Genomic DNA, 18,279 nt, shown 5'->3' with positions numbered 1-18,279 from the left:
ATCATTTTAAGAGCAAGCTACACAACTAATTTTAGAAGGATTTACTACTCTCTTTAGATTTATTACAAAGTATAGAGCACGACTCTTTTCTCAAAAGCATCCCCCCCCCCCAAAAAGAAACCCTAGCTCTCATCTCTCTCTCTCTCTCACTCTCTCTATGGGCTTCTCTATCCATTTATCTATTTTTTAAGCTATGCTAAGGAGCAGTTCCCACTGGCGCAATAAGCCGTTCCTTTTCTTGAGTGATCTAGACCTTTTTAACAAATGTCATATCTGGTTATCCGTAATATAAAATAACCCATCAAAGTTACCATGGTGCAGCCTCACATCTTAAATATCAGTCGGTGCCCTCTAACCATTAGTTATCAAGTATCGTTTAGACCAGTCATGGCATAAACTCTGTTAATAGAGTTTTACAAATAGAATGCCAGTGATGTGACTTCAACTGTAAGAAACTTAAAAGCATCTATATAATGCTTATTGCTGATGATTTGGTTCCTTATCCAAAGTTTTTATAAACATAACATTTAAATATAAAGATTAAACATTTTATCACAATCTTATTAGCTGTTAGTATTCAGTAGCACCCATAAGTCTGGCACCGATAATGAAGTCTTCTGTTATTTGTTAGATTTTCTGAAGAATGCATTGTTGAGGGTTTCCTGGGTGGCTCAGTGGGTTAAACCTCTGCCTTCAGTTCAGGTCATGATCTCAGGATCCTGGAATCGAGACCCGCTTCCTCCCCTCTCTGCTTGCTTCTCTGCCTACTTGTGATCTCTCTCTCTCTCTCCGTCAAATAAATAAATAAAATATTTTTAAAAAATAATGCGTTAATGAATATCATACTCATGAAGTGCATTTGATATTAAGCATACACCTAGTAAGTACTAAGAGAAAAATATATATTATTTTGATTTTATAAAAAAAATAGCAGGTACTATTTCTGTAAATAGTGACTGCTCTGTGTTTCATAAAAATTTGGTTGGTCTGGTTTTATCACTAATTTTACATTTGTGCTTATTTTATTTTTCCTTTCTTATTCACTGAACACATACTCTGTGTGAAGTATGGTGGAAAATGCTGGAAACATAAAATGAATAAGACAGTCTTAGCCTAGTGAAGGAGATTAACACATAAACAAATGACATAAGTGGCTAAATGATTTTCAATAAGAATTTACCACAGGAAAGTTATACATCTTCCTTTTAAGTTCCCAAAACATTTTCTTGCATGACTATGTGTAACTGAGAATCAGACATCATTCTAGTCACTGAACACTATGCAAAAGAAAAATCGTACTTATCACAAATAATTTTGATAGAAAAAGGCACTGTAGCATCACACAAGTTCATGAGATGTTGCTACACACACACACACAAACACATACGCACACACACCACACACACATCACACACAAATGAAAGTACTGAAAGAGATAACTGACCACAAGGAACTTGCAGTCTCACGGGACTGCCAAGAAGGAAAGAATAGTATAGGGCAGGGAAGGGCATTATAAGTAGAAAGAACAGCATATGCAAAGAGATAAGGTAGGAGAAAGTGTAGAATATCCCTTAAAGTTAGTAGGGTGTACAACATGCTGTCAACAATATAAGAACTAGAACTACAGAGAAAATTTCCAAGTAAATTTTAAAATACTCAAACTTGCCTTTTAAAACCATGGAAAGTTTCTTTTTTTAAAAGTAAACCCCCAGATACATACATCCCAGTAAGAACCGCAGAGACCCTGCTGAAAAGGGACAAAGTTGCCCTATAGCAATAGCCTGGGAATGAAGAAGGATCAGATGTTAGTGTTTTAAAGGATGAACTGAGAAGACTGTCCTTGATTGAACGTAGGGGAAGAGAGGAAGAGTGAGATTACCTGAAGGCTGAATTTTCTCTGCACAGATTGGGAACTTAACTCCATCTGCTTGTGAAAGTTATTTTTAATAAAAGTAACGCAGTAAGTTATTGGCAGGGCCAGAAAAGGAATTGAATTCCCCTAATCATAAATTAGTAGCAGAAAGATGGAAGGGCTTTTTTAAAAATCATGCTTCTGAAATCTACCTACCTGTAACTTCTCATGATTTTTCTTTAGTTCTGTCCCCTGGAATGTCAAAGAACTCTGGCAATGATAGTTCCATCTTCTCATTCTCACCTTCAGAACAACCTTTCCAAGGAAATTATTATATCTCCATTTCATTTTTTTATTTTTTAATTTAAATTCAGTTAATTAACATATAATGTATTATTAGTTTCAGAGGTGGAGTTCAGTGATTCATCAGTCTTATAGAATAATAGCCAGTGCTTATCATATAATGTGCCTCCTTAATGCCCATCACCCAGTTACCCCATCCCCTCCACCCCTCTCCCCTCCAGCAACCTTCAGTTTGTTTTCTATGTTTAAGACTCTCTTACAGTTTGTCTCCTTCATTAATCTCATCTTGTTTTATTTTTCCCTCTCTTCCCCTATGATCCTCTGTTTTCTTAAATTCCACATATGAGTGAGATCATAACATAATTGCCTTTCTCTGATTGATTGATTTCACTTAGCATAAAATCCTCTACTTTCATCCACGTCATTGAAAATGGCAAGGTTTCATTTTTTTGGGTGGCTGAGTAATATACCATTGTATATACGTACCACATCTTCTTTTTCCATTCATCTGTCTATGGACATCTGGGTTCTTTCCATAGTTTGACTATTGTACACATTGCTGCTATAAACCTTGAGGTACAGGTGCTTCCTTTTACATTTGTTTCTTTGGGGTAAGTACCTAATAGTGCAATTGCTGGGTCATAAGGTAGCTCTACTGCCAACTTTTTAAGGAATCTCCATACATTTTTCCAGAGTGGCTACTCCGAACTTGCATTCCCGTACCATCCCCATTTCAAAGGTGGGAATACCGAGACATAGGAAGGTTAAGCCATTTACCTCAGGTCCCATGGCTGTTACTAGAAGTCTAGGGATTCAGACCTGGAACAGTTCAAATATATGCCAAGATTCAGTCCACGATGGTCAGAATATTTCAGCAGAATTAACAGTTATGAATTAAAGGTCCTTAATATGGCAAATGATGATCTTTTTTAAGGTAGTTCTTGGTAAGAAGAGTGAGTAAAATATTGTAAACAGTATAAAAATAATTTTGGTAAAATATCTAAAATAAAGACTCTAGTTACTGTTTTTTCTTTCAACAAATGCAGGTATTACATCCTGTAGTAAATTCTACATCATTAAATTGCTTCTATGAGACTCTACTATTTTCTACATTCTATAAAGTATATACAGATTGGTAAACTCTAACCCAAAATGACCATAGATGTTTTATGGGTAGAAGTTAGAGTACCAAAAAATACAGAGAGGCCTAGAATCATACTTATTGGTTATACTTTATCCTTCTCAGTGGTGAATACCCATGACAATGGAAACCGACAACCCTCGTTAAGAGAGTAACTTGTTCAAGAGCTCTGGAGGTGAAGGTGGAAGGATGATTTTTTAAACTGAAAAATATCTTGCTCAGTGTTGGCCTACACCAAAGCCCATGTGTGGAAATAATAGAAGATTTGAGTAAAAGGAGTAACAAAACTACTAGAATAAGCATAGTAAACTCAAAATCTGGCCTCAGTTCTGCCAATTATTAACTTTGTAATAGTAATTAATTCATTGCATACATTATGTCTGTTGGCATTGATAGCAATTGTGTGGGGTTGACTAGTGAGGAATTTTAAATTCAGAGACTGGTCTTCAGACCAAGATTACTGTAATAGTGACTAGGTAGGGAACTAGTAGTGAAATGTATGTCTTTTGGCTCCTAATACAGTATCTTCTATTAAAAAGGAGAAAAGCATAAACAATGTTTCTTTTGATTTTGGAGACCACTAAATTATTTGATACAAGTCACTACAACCATCCTTTGTCCCAGATGAAAAGGGCACCATTTTTAGAAGGTTCAGTCTTGCCCTCCTCCAGTACTCTCCCTATACCCTCTTGTGAGGAGTCCAAGGGCCATGAGGATGTTTGAACTTGGAATCCATACCCTCCTTGTAGACCATGTTCCAGACACTTGGAATTCTGAGTCCACTTTTAGGACCCACGCAGTGCTCTTCACTCGGTCTGTCCTCCCACAGGTAGGAAGTGTCCCCATTGTGTACTTCTGGACCCAAGTGGGGGCCAAGAGGCAGCTGGATGGAGGTGATGGAACAGCAGGCAATGGATGGAACATTCTACAGCATGTATGTTAAGTTGCTTATGAAGTAAGATGATTGTGAGCAAGAAGAGAAGGCCAGTCACAGGTCAGCCTCACCTATTCTGGAAGAGCTCTGATGATCCAGGAGACAGAAAGTTCTAAATTTGAGCCCAGCTTTCCAGACATTTATGAAGATCGATAGAATTATAAAGGTAGAAGGAAAGAACGTATTTTAACATTTTTTGTTCAGTTTATGACTTCTAAAATTATTTATGATGTTTTAAATATTTTAAGCATTTAGATAGAGTATGGTAGGGCCTTCATGAAGCAGATCTTTCAAGATAAAGATATAGATAAATATCTAGATTTCAGACGTAGATATATATTTAGATTTATATACAAAGATATAGATAAATATACCTAGAGAACAAATAAAGTACCTATTTTATATAGAGACTCTATTACTGGGCATATAGGTATGAACAAGACAGACCAAGTCCCTGATGTGTTCTAATGGTATGGATTCCTGGTCTCAAAGAGATTAGCCTAGCAGGTGATACAGATGAAACAGGAGAATAAAATGAGCATTAAAATGCACAAGTATAGGGTGTTATGGGGAATGGTAGATTAAAAAAGAAGGCAGTGATGTCTAGGAAGTCTTCCTAGATGAGGTAGTAGTAGCAATAATAATAATAATAATACAAGGAATTCTTAAGCTAAGAGTAAGATATTTTAACCTAAAAATAGATTGTCTTAGGGAACCATGTATTTTACTACCTAAATAGTTTAACTTTCTAATTTTTAAATAAGACTGAACTGGATGATAAACCTGGGGAACAAAGTTTGCGCCATTCATGGATAACTTAACTAAATGTTCTTAGCAAAGCACTGTCTTTCTTTGTACAAATGTATACTTACATTATCACACAATATGCGTAAGATACAAAAATATACCAAAATCAAGCCAACCTTCCAACTTCGTCAGTAGAGCATGATGAGTCTTTTGTTAGAGGGGAGAAGCCAGCAGGGGCTCGGGTGGTATAGAATGAGTGCGAACGGCACATCTGTCCAGTGGGCTTCCTCTGTAACTCAAGCAGAGTGACCATCCTGGGAGGACTCTCCGACCTTAAAGAGCCCAAGTCGTAACCTCAAAGAAAACAAGAGGAATACCCCAAACTACACAATAGGCAGAGATCTCCAGCACCGCTGGATTACTTGCTTTAGGAAGTGCAGAGGAAGATGACGGAAAGAGAGCCATGTGTTTGCGTTTGGGGGCAGAGGTGAGTGTGAAAAAGACCAGACAGCTGTGTACTATTGTAAACACATTTTCTAAGTTTTAATGAATTCTAAATGGGATGGGTTTTTTTCTTTTTCTTGAGGGGAGAAACAATAAAGCACTCTTAGGCAGGAACCATTTCTTTTCCACATAGTTTCATATATTTCTGCTAAGGCTATACGTCTTCCTGAAAGTTGAAAATCTTAAATATTTCAGTAATGACTACAAGTTCTCATCCTTTTTATGATACAAATCTTTGCTACAACTGGGGTGCAGTCTTCAATTAGGCTTATTTTTCCAGGGTTGTACTTTTCTTGTCATCAACAGCAATGGCGCTGCTGTCCACTAGCTTGCATGTGTTGATTTTCTGTGGTGATGATGATTTTGCCTTGATTCCTCTGAACTCTCTTTCATTCTGTCCCTCCTTGTGGCCACGGTTTATACCTGACTGCGATTAGGGGTACAGTCAATAGACCGAGGAACAAGACAGGGAATGTGGGTCTGCTGACTGGCTTCTAGGAAAACAGAAGGGATATCTGACTCCAAAAGTTTCTTAAGGAAATGAAAGGGGACCCACAGATCAAATCTACTCCGTCTGTCCTTGAACTCCTTCCCACCTATCGCAGACAAAGAGGCTCTTTCTTTTTCTCCATTGATTGTCTAAAACGTGTACCCTTAATTCTCTTTCCTGTACTTGATCCCGCTCTGTCGGTTCCCACCCATGCACCATCCACACAGTGTTCTAGTTTTTCTTCTTTCCTCTCCACTTTCTTTCCCTCCGCCTGGGGTTAGGGTTGGCAGGCATCTTCTGTGAAGGGCTGGATGGGGTAAGTAGTTTCAGCTTTGTGGCCTATGTGGTCTCAGCCCAACGTCTCAGTTCTGCTGGGAGCTAGAAGGCAATCACAGACAGTACATGGGTGTGAATGGGTATGACTGTTCCAATACTATTTTACTTAAGAAAGAAGAGGTCACACTACATTTGGCCTACTGACATAGTTTGTGACCTTCCGTCTAGGTAAATGACCAGGTTTTCCTCATATCCCTTAAAAAGAAAATCTCTTGCCTTGATTCTTCTTTTCCCCGTAGACTGCTATTCATCTCTATTAAGATGTTTATCAGTGGGAAAGTTCTTCCAAGCTTGCCATGTCACTTTCTCGTAAGCTGTCACCCACTCACCAAGGCTTCTGACCCTGACACTGTACTGACTCTGCTCTCTCACAGATCATCTCTAGCCTCCTAACTGCCTGTTCTTTCTCCTAATCCTACTTGATTTCTCTGATGCATGTGCAACAATTAAACACTCTGTCCTTGAAGAACCTTCCTCACATGTCTTTTGCTACAGCATATTCTCTCCCTCTCTTTCTTTCCCTTTCTGTTCTAGAAATGTCCTCTCAGCCCCCATTGTGTACTGCTTGAATGTCGGTTTAACTCAGGAGTTCCATTCTCATCTCCTTCTACACACTTTCTCTCTGCTGTAATGTCCGTTACCGTAATTTCAACAAATTCCCATATGCTCATGACTCCTAAACATCCTCAAAGAGCTTTGAATTTTTTCCCTTCCTAAGATAGGAACTTCCAGTGTCCAACTCATTGGTTGTACAAGCTAATAAGTTCTCTATGGAGTGAAAAAGTGTAGCAATTCTGTGGCCAATGATCTAGGTTGCAGTTCAGACTTGGGGTGGCCCTGGGAAAGTTCCTTAGATTCATGGAACCCATTTCATCATACATAAAAAAGAATAACAGTCCCTTTCTAGGCTTTTGGAAGATTAAACGCAATATATACCCTCAGTCTCTTTATTAACTATTTTACAGAGACCTCACAAATATTTCTATTTTAATGATGATGTCCTTTTATGTCCCCTTTCCTTTTTCTTCATTCCTCCAAACCTAATTGGTCAGCCCATCCTTTTCATTCCCTGTCTAAAGTCTTTCTCAGATTTTTCTCTTTTTACTGCACAAGTTCTAACCCTGCTTCTAGCCTCCCCTGCCCCCACTCTGGTCTCTATATTGTTATTATTGATATATTTCTAATGAAAAGATGAAGGTAGCATTTTTTATTGGCAGTAGGATATGGTCCAAATATTTAAGTCCATTTGCAGTCTGAATTCAAGCTTCATCTCTACCTCTGTCCCACCCTATACATAAACATAGACCTCCCTGTCTTCTAACCATAACAAGCTACCCTGCTTCCTGAATGTGCCAGATACATTTAACGTCATCTGAGATTTTGACCAAGCTTTGATTTAGGCAAGAAAACCAACTCTAACTGGTGAAATTCTATTCAGTTTTCAAGATACACCTTGACTGTTAACTCCTCTATACAGCCACCTCTCCCTACCCCATTTGGAACCAAGTATTTTCTTTGGTAAATCATCACTAAAAATAGACTGTAAGTTCCGCTGAAGTGGGTACTTCTTTTTTAATGTTTAATTTTTTTAATGTTTTTATTTAAATTCTAGTTAAATAGCCCATAGTGTAATATTAGTTTCAGGAGTAGATTTTAGTGAATCATCCCTTAGATACAATACCCAGTGCTCATCACAAGTGCTTTCCTTAATCCCCATCACCCATTTAACCCATGCCTCTGCCCACCTCCTCTCCAGCAACCCGTAGTTTGTTCTCTATAGTGAAGAATCTGTTTTATGGTTGTTTCTCTTTTTTTGCATGTTTGTTTTGTTTTTTTAAATTCCACATACTAGTGAAATCATAGGTATTTGTCTTTCTCCTATTGACTTATTTTGCTTAGCAGAATACACTCTAGCTCGAACCCCAGCATTGCAAATGGCAAGGTCTCATTCTTTTTTATGGCTGAGTAATATTCCATTGTACATATACATGACATCTTTTGTATCTATTCATCTGTCAGTGGACATTTGGGCTTTTCCCGTGATTTGGCTTATAATGCTGCTACAAACAGCATGTGCCCCTTCAAATCCATATTTTTGTATCCTTTGGGTAAATACCTAGTAGTACAATTGATGGGCCATCATAGGGGACTTCTATTTCTTAACAGGACAGAAGCTCTCAAGTAATAGTAGGTGCTTGGATGTTATTACAGCATGAACATCACTATAGTTTAAACAGTTTAGCCAACTGATCTTTTTTTTTTCCCTAGTGACAAAAAAAGTTTCAAGATTCAAAGAATCAAAGAAGGTTTAAGATTCTAGTTTTGAGACTTAAAATGTACTTTCTCTGTAACTTCTTTTCTCATAACTGACTAGTTGAAAACAGGAAGAAAGGAGGGAAGGAAAAGAGAGAAAATGAGTCAATGGCCCACTTGCCAGAGCCAAAAGGAGGTGGGGGCCAGAGGGGGTAAGGGCCGGGGGAGGGGGTGCTAGAGGAAACCTGAAAGAATGAAGACTTAAGTAAAAATGAATTTTTTCAAGTTTCATTTTGCTTGTTTGCTTACTTGCATGTCTGTTACAAGGAAGGATATTTACTTTAAGCTTTTTTTTGCTCAGGAATATGACAAATGATAAAATGATATACAGTGCTAATAATAAGTCAGATAGGAGATATTGTGGGTTCTTGAAAGTTTTAAGGATTAAGGAGCCTTAATTCTTTCTCAGAATTAGCTGCAATCTTAATTCTATTATTTCTTTGCATCTTCTGACCTAAGACTAAATGGTATGGCCAAAAGCTGAAGTTTAAAACCAGCTTCTCCAAAATTTCTTACCTGATAATACAAGTCTCTCCATTACCATTACTATATAATTATGCCCTATTACGCATATCTTGTGTTTTCATGACAATATGTATTTATGTGTTATTTATTCTCTGCACTAGAATTGTATCTAGGCATAAATCCATATTTGTATTTCTCAAATTAGAAATTAAGACAAGGCGAATTCTACCAACTGTCTATATAGCTCAGGGTTAAATTTAGGTAAAATATGTGTTAACTAGGTACTCAATTCCTTATTAAAATGCATAATTAAAATCATGGCTTCATTATTATGGAAAGTTTTTGAAAGCTCACCAAAAGAATGATTTGTATTTATCATTATTATTTTTGTCATAACTACTATTACTTGACATCTTAAAGCCTCATAGCTTTTGTAATAAATTCTAATGTACAAATTAATTATTCTCTTCTATAAAACATTCAAAAATTCTATAATTCATAAATAAAGTTATTCAAAGTTATGGTAAGGTGTTCCAAAAGCACCAAAAGGGACCCTCTATTAGCCTTTGGTTTGGGTTTGTTTTTTTTTTTTTTTTTTAGCTGTGAGTCTTTTAAAGATACAGGATACAGGTTTGCAATAGTTTGATGCACTGGCTTTTTCTTTTGTGGTTCTGAATACGAATTCAGCTGAGACTTAAAGAAACAGGAAGATATTTTGATTTGAAAGCTATATGAATTCACAAGGGAATGAGTTTGGTTTCTTCTCTACTTTGTAATGCAAAGAAGTGCATTCCACAAAATCAGATCAAACAAGCCATTAATTCGACAGTCTCAGTCCTCCTAGCCCTATTGATTCAAAAAGCTGAAAACAGTTATGGAGGCTTATTGGCTCCAATTAGGCGTCGTGAAGCTTGAGGTTAGAAGAAATGAGTGTACTGGGAGAAGAATCACTCAGCAACAGAATCCTTCTTAACATTGTATCATGAGTGGGCATCAAATCTTGGTCTCCTATTATTTTTGTACTTTTTCATTTATTGATTATCTTTATGGACTTGTTTCAGAATGTCCAGAGTCTCATTTCCAAGCTGATTGTGTCACCTTTTCGGTTGCTTTTAGTGACCAAAACATATTTGTCTCATCTTCTGAGATGTTTCATGACTATAAGCTCAAGAGCTTCCTATAAGGCTCATTTAGATGTTCTCAAAGAATATTTTCAGTTCCTTCTATATGACTCTTATGCATGTGGAAATGCCTCAGGATATACTCTATTGATGGATTAATCAATAAAGACTCTACAGATACGTACTTATTTCAGCACATGCCTCATCTTGAATGGAAATAACCCCTCTCGTTAGAGGTGTCTAGCATTTTGGGTTTTTTTGCCCTTATCAATAAGAAGCCCAGCTAACTCTCATGACCACCCCTAGTGCATATAAATAATATATATCCACAATATTGGTCTTTAATGTTAAGATCTTAGTAAATAGTGCTACAGAAAGGAAGAGTCAGGGAGGAAAATTTTATTCACATTTTTTTATTATTATTTGTTATTCACATTTTTAAGAACAATATCTAATGAAGTGATATAATGTTATTTATAGCTGCTATTTTGGAAGATCAATGTTTCTTCAGATATTCTTTTCAGAATGTCCATTTTTGTCTATGTCTTAGTGACATGGACAGAAAAACGATTTTTCCTCTAAATGATCACAATACCCTTATATCTCAGATAACTTTTCGTGTATAATCAAATAACAGGATGTTTTCCTGAGGTGTTGTTGGGGATGCTGAAGGAAAGACTTGATTGCTAGAATCAATTATCAGTTATAAAATCCTTGCTTATCATTTGTTAACAAATCCTCAGTAGGAAACCTTTTGATCAGCTTGGTATAAGCCTGAATTTGGCTTTACAATGAATATATTCCAACTCTAATAGAAGATGACTGTGTTTCCAAGTATATTTAAAATAAGGGAAAAAATAAGATTATTGTAATAAATCTAACATCACAGCAACCAATTCATGGAGCTTAATTATGACACTACTAAATGTGAAAATCTATTCAGCGCTAGGAACACTTTTCACATTACATTCACGCTAAAGATTGGCTGTTAAGAGCTCATTACTGGTATTTTTCTAAAGAGTGGTTTATTAAACACAGTTACCTAATAAGCATCTTTGGTCGTGCAAATTGCTGAAAACAGTAATGAGTCTGATTAGACTTCATTTCAATTACGACAGCTTGTCTAGAAAAAATATATATACATATATATATATTTCTTGATGCCTCAGAATCTAACTATAAGACACAGCAGAGTTTAAAAAATAAAAAGCCACCTCCATGTTTCCTTTCCACAGTTCACTAATGAAGAGACAATTGTCCAAGTCATCATCCAATTTACACACTGGAAAACTGGATGGACACAGTGGAGTCACAATCATGTTTGGTTAAAAACAGCAAAGGCTATCTTGACTAATATGTCTAAATAAGGTCACCTTTAGTTTCTCTCTGCTTTTTTTTTTTTTTCCTCCTTAGGAATATAAAGCTATAAATGAGGTGGAGACTTAAAAATGATTCATTCTTATTTGGTTTGTGGAGGTTATTCTCCAAATTAATAGGCTCACCTTTCAATTACATTTTATCCATGGATCTTCTCCTTAAAATCATAACAATACAGAAAGCTGTTGGACTATGCATGCTAATTACCAGGCCAATTTTTTTTAATACATACATCAGGAGGAAAAAAATAAAAGAGGCCAAGCTTTATGAACGTGCAGTAATATTTCAAAAAGTGTCAAGAAATATTCATTCATTGGACACCAAACTTGATTTTGATATTTTAAAAAAGTATGTTATTTAGCTGCATTTAACAGCTAACCTCCTATTAAATCATGCCTGAATATTACTGCTCAAATTGAAAGAAAAAAAATTGTTAATGTAAAAAGCCTTTAAGTGATTAAGCTGTCATTGCTGTCATTCGGGTACTCCAGTAACATTTTAATGCTTCTGGGAGCTATGGCCAGGGAGGCAAGGCATTATTTTATGCTATATTCTCTGAATAGATTCTTTTTTAAAGTATAATATCATTTGACACTGAACAGGATAAAATAATTTCTAGGGTAAAATATGAAAACAATGGCTGGATGTAGAAGCATTTAAAAAAAGGAGGGCACAGTAAAACATCCTCACCTGAAAAACTTCACAAGTTAGCTAAGTGATCAGGTAATGGCCGTTAAGACGAAAGTCAAATATAAATGAATGCTCTTGTAGGCATACGGATGCTTTCAAAAAGAGTTACTTAAAAGGAGACCAGTTGCAAATATGTCATTTCAATGAGAAAGGAATCTTCTTAGACTTATGATTCATCATTACTTTTATGAATTCTCTATTGTGTTCAAAAGGAAAAAAAAAACTGTTCTAAAAAAAAACCATTCTATAGAAAACACAAAAACACTTCTAAACTGACTATTGGGGGTGCTTTCCTATGTAACCCAGTTATTACATATTTTAATTATTTGCTTTTCAAGGATTTTTTTAACATTTTATCAAAAATGATTCTATTAAATGTGTCAACTATACTTCAATTAAAATTATTTTATTTTTTGTATTCAACTGAGAAAATATCAGTATGTAATAAAATTGCTATTAGGCTTCCTTTTTGAAGAATACTACACACGTGAACCCAGGCCTCCTGGAAAATGACCGCTCAGTTAAGGCAAAGAGTGTTGGCAGCCCAGTTTGGAATCATAAATAAAACTCTAAGTTTTATAAGTTGGAAACTTTTTGAGGTATAGGACTTGGTTCAAGCCACAAATAATAAATACCTAGCTAAAGAAAACCTGAAATATGCCTGTGTTTAAAAATATGACGTGCGCATTTGTAAAATCATTTAGAATAAACTTTGGGTTCTGAGATTATTAATAGTAAAGCAGATCATTTTTAGGAAAAAAAGCAATTTTATTTTATTAAGATTTTCTTATTTTATTTATTTGACAGAGAGAGAGAGAGAGAGAGAGATCACAAGTAGGCAGAGAGGCAGGCAGAGGGGGAGGGGGAAGCAGGCTCCCCGCTGAGCAGAGAGCCCAGATGCGGGTCTCCATCCCAGAACCCTGAGATCATGACCTGAGCCGGAGGCAAAGGCTTAACCCACTGAGCCACCCATGCACCCTGGAAAAAAGCAATTTTAAAGATCTCCTTTCTTTCTCTGTCACTTTCCCCCTATTTTCTCTATATCCTTTCTGTAACTACAGACATAACACTGAAACACAGGCCCCGAGATCTGATGTGTAGGTGTAACCTAATCACCTGCAGGGGTTAGGTTTTCCTGTTGTTTAGGGACCTCCTGTAAAAAGGATGCACACAATTTGAAGAGGGAGCAGGAATATTCGACATATTTACTCTTTCAACATAAGCAACTAAAACTAGCAAATTTAAAAATCAGTTTCCTTCGTCATAATGTGCGCTGAGTGTTACATGTTAAGTGGTGAATCACTAAATTCTACTCTTGAAACTAACATTACACTATATGTTAATTAGCTAGAATTTAAATAAAAACTTGAAACATTGGGAAAAAAACAAGTTTCTTTCCAATTCTCTGCTGATTTAAATGTGACTGTTAACTCCTTTTTCTTTAAAAAGTATTAGCAAATACTGGAGCATTTCCATAACTAAGGAGGCAAATAAAATAATGCATGATAGGTAAGAAGTATACAACTATAGTATTGTTTATACCATATAGAAGCAACACCCTTACAGCTTTTAACTCTATTGACAGTACTGAAAGCAAGTTTATTCTTAACTGCTGTATTAGAGACAAAGTAAGCCATATTTATTCACAACAGAAGAAAGTCAGATTGGAACTGATTGTAGAATTGTAAACAAAAAAATGCAGATATGTAGTTCATGTGATTAATGGGACTGGACCAATCATCGTTTTAAATTCAGCCAAGACACAAAATAAAATAAAATAAAATAAAATAAATTCAGCCAAAGCCTAAACTTATTTTTTTTTGACATATTGGCATCATCTACCGTAATAGTAGATGAAATGATGTTGTTAAATATTGACATAGGGAACATGACCAAGATAGAATATTCTCTGAAGAAACAGTTTCTTTTAGGTTAGGTTGTTGGGCACCCCCTCCAGGAAAGGAAGTGCCACTTTCTTTGAGGACGCTGATATCCTTCCTCTCTTTTCTGCTTCTGTCTCATTATGCAACATTCTTTGTTTTTACAAATGGAAGAGCCAACAGCGCTAATGACTGGACTGTCATTCACACTGCACTTTTAACAACGTTCTGTTTATCTGGAAATCAGAGCATCCTAATTATATGTGGTGCTCAGGTTTATTTCACCAGACCATAGGATGGGGCTGGAGGGCAAAGTTGGGGGGCTGCGAGGGGAAGAGGTAAGGGAACTAGTGTTGTTAGTAAGAGCTCTTCACTTCTAATCCTGGACTGTGTTGATTGTATTCGAAAGCAGCTTATCCTCATACATTGTCTCATATGGAAGAAACAATCCTAAACCTACCTAAACTCATTTCATATGTAGCTTTTCCACTGCCTTCAGATCAAAGTTATTTTCTTCAGGCTGGACTAAATTATACACAGGTCCCAGGAGTGAAGGACACTGAATTAATGCACTATGTCACCCAGCCCTGACTATAGAATATTTTTATCAAAGTCCAAGACACTATTTTGCTATTGCATTAAAAATTAATGTGCAAATGGCCAAAAAGAGAAAAATGCATAAATAACCTTAACAAATTTTGTCTGTGCTTTTTGCACATTTTAGAGTCACCTTAAGCAGAGTTTTTAAGGAGAATGGTTGAAAAGTTGTATAATATGTAAATCATATTCTGTTCCTTTGCCTAATTATATGAGTGAACCCTCAATCTTAAATAAGAAGCCCCAATGGTCTTTTTTTTTTTTTTTTTTTTTTAATGTAAACTGTCTTTTTAGAGTAAGGTTCTAGAGGAACACAAAAAAGAGGATGACTGCAAATTTCATCTTACACAAGGTCGTGGAGCTTGGGAGATTCCGAAATTTGTTTATTGACCCATGTCAGCACAGCATGTTGGGCAAAAAGTGAATACAGTTCGGTTTAAATATAACTAAACTGAACTTTACATGTATATACTTGAAATAGAATACACATGCGCAAATAACTACTTACAAATAGCTACGTCTGTGCTTAATGATTAACATAACATTTTAGGATTGTGACCAAGGAAATTAACCAGCCATGTCATAATTCAAGGTTGGTACCATGCCCGGTTTGTATTAACTGAAAGTGCAAATTTATTTTATATAGCACAACAGTAACTTGAGAATCAACTGGAATAACCTCAGACTTTCAGGACTAAAGTGATGTTGCCTTGGCAGAGACCTTTTTAAAAATAAAGACTCAAATGACAGAAAATGCACGGTACTTTTGGCATGTGGATTTCTTTTTGTGGATCAACCATACAGGCCGGATGCTATGAATGTAGCTCGGGGCTTTCAGGTTGTGTTAACCCCGTTTATCCCTGCACGCTACACAGCTCACCTGTTATTTACACACATAAGAGGGTTGATACCGCAGAACAAGGGGAGTGCTCTGTTGTGACACAGAACATACATATTCATTAGCCCGGGCAGTCCCCATGGACATATGTGGTATGTCCTGATGATCTTTGTATGACAAAAAGAACCGGGGGGAAGGGTAGATGGCTGTAATGGACTGAAAACGTATATGGGAAAAGGGAAGAGACAGCATGAGAAATGAAAGGCCATAAAGGAACAACTTTAAAGGTTACCTACAATGCACTCTTTAAGCTGATTACAAATTATCTAAACACATTCACATAGGTAGAATAAACAAAATATCTAACTTAACATGGAAGAATCAGTCCTTTTACCTAGTAACCCTCCAACTCTTTCCCGTGAAATAGTTGATGACGCCTGACACTAAATATTAAGATTCAGAGTGTGGATCATTTGCATATTTTAAATTGTTGTATGTATATGCGTAGCCTTGTATTCTTTGGACTTAACTGTGGTTATACACAGGATATACACAGACTTTTGGACACTGTTTGTTTACTTGACTTAGGTTAGTATTCAAAAATTTGTACACAGAAACTTTTGTTAAACCCAACCCTTACCAAAAAACCCGAAACAAAAAGTCTGAATTGTGATTTTAAAATAGACTGATTTAATGTGAGCATGATTGTATTTTCATTTGAATACTTGGATTTAAGTTTAGGAAATTTTAGGACACCCCCCCAACAGGAAAAAATACTTACTTGAATTATGAATTCCTGGGTTGCTTTAAGTGATAGGCTGTCCATCCTGATCATATATTAAATATAAACTCGGTGGACTAAAAGGGATACTACAGTCATCAGTGTAATTTGCTTTGCAGAAGTGCTCTTGCATTCGTCCTTATAAATGGAAGCCATCCTCTTATATATGTCTTACACATTATGACCTATCAGACCAATGCCTACAAGTTTTCTTCAGTATGAAATATTGGCAAAATAGTCATCTTTACACTGAATCACATTTTGAGGAGTATTTTGTTGCTGTGAATAAAATCTAATGTATTTTAGGGAAACTGACTCAGATCATAAGCCACACACAAATTTAACTGAAGGACAGAATATATATCATTCTAGTCTAAGTCGAGATGCCCATAATATTGAACACAGGTTCTTACTAGGCCCAAAATGATGACATGTAGAATAAGATCAGTTGCTTACCCAGATAACATCCTCTCTAAGATATAGAAAGCATAACTTGGAATAGCTTAAACAGTCTCTCAAAAGTTGTACTAAAGCTCCTGACTGACCTAGGGGGAAGCTTTACAATTTAAAGAAGCTTTGGTTTGCGGTTTCAGTACCCATGGCATACTCAAAGGAGCATATTAGGAATGGTGGGACTTGACATAGGGAATAAGGAAAACAGCTAGAAAAAGTATCTGACAAATCAGAGCAACGGGGGAAACAGTGAAATAGCAACGTGGAAACCAGCTTTTTAAAAAATCATTATTCATCATCCTACACTAAGGACACTGAATCAACAAGAAAATGTCTATCATTTTCCCTATGTTCTGATTAAGAAGACAGGAATGCATATATACGTGTGTGTGTATGTGTATATCTAAACACACACACATATATATATGTATTACGTATATCTATATACGTTTTATGTGTGTGTGTGTATAAAAATATATAAATAAAAGTATTTAGGATTTTTTTTTTCCTAAAGATACTACTTGTTCAAGTTTTAGAGCACTATACTTGCTAGTTCCCAAAAAATGTACTTAAGTGTAAAAGCTGGCTTGAAGCTTCTAAATGTAGTCACGGATTTGATTGTTTACATCACTGATCAGTACCATCGAAGTACCGAATGTTATAATGGGGAGTGGGGACGGTGTGACAAAGTAGAGAAGGCTGCCGTGTCCAAAGTGGGCAGCTGGCTTTCAGATTCAGTCAGTTGTTGCCAGGCAAGAATGAGATCTGGTCGTCTAAGAGCATTCAGCTTGTCTTGAAAAATAGGAAATACAGAAATAGAGAATCTTTTTATAAAGTCACTGATTTTTAAAACCCTGTGCTGGCCAACAAAAGCTGGTTGCAGACTCTCTGCTGCCCTCAGGTAGTGAGGTGGCAATTTCTCTACATTAGAGGGTGAGGTATTAGAACTATATTTACTAAGGGCCATTTAGCCAGAAATGCCTTTGTGGTTCTTAAAAAGGATCGCTTTATGCAAATATGGTGAAATGGGAGGAGGGAGTAATTTGCTTCAAAATGTATTATAATTTGGAGTCTTGAGGTGTGAAAGTGTGATTTAAAGAGAAAAATCATTTGACAGTATTGCTATATAATTAGAATATCTTATTTCGAGACTGCAAGTTTTGAGATCATTCTTAACTGGATTTAAACCTCTAAGTACTTTATTTCTTACTTGTAGTCTCTGCAACGTTGAGTAACAAGTAACATTTAAAATAAATAAAATACTATGAAAACATCTGGAATCGAAAATATTTGAATTTCTGACATCTTTTGGGTAAGCTCATGCTCTGTATTTTGCTGAGTATGAAAGAATTTTTACACCTTCCTTATAACCAACATTCCCACTGGAAAATTTCCTTTTCAGTAGATGTCTTGAGGTGGAAAAAAAAGTGATTTATAAATTCTAGGAATGATCTTAC

General features: G+C 36.1%; 1 protein-coding gene across 3 annotated transcripts in view; it reads left to right on the top strand.

Annotated features, from left to right (window-relative positions):
* FIGN (fidgetin, microtubule severing factor) overlaps positions 1-18,279 on the top strand; it is a 131,473-nt gene that overhangs the window by 96,754 nt on the left and 16,440 nt on the right. The window lies entirely within an intron of this gene.

This window comes from Mustela erminea, chromosome 8 (genome assembly GCF_009829155.1).
Source record: "Mustela erminea isolate mMusErm1 chromosome 8, mMusErm1.Pri, whole genome shotgun sequence".
Classification (NCBI taxonomy): Eukaryota; Metazoa; Chordata; class Mammalia; order Carnivora; family Mustelidae; genus Mustela; species Mustela erminea.
The sequence above is the reverse complement of the archived record's forward strand: the minus strand, read 5'-3'. Positions and strand labels throughout refer to the sequence as shown.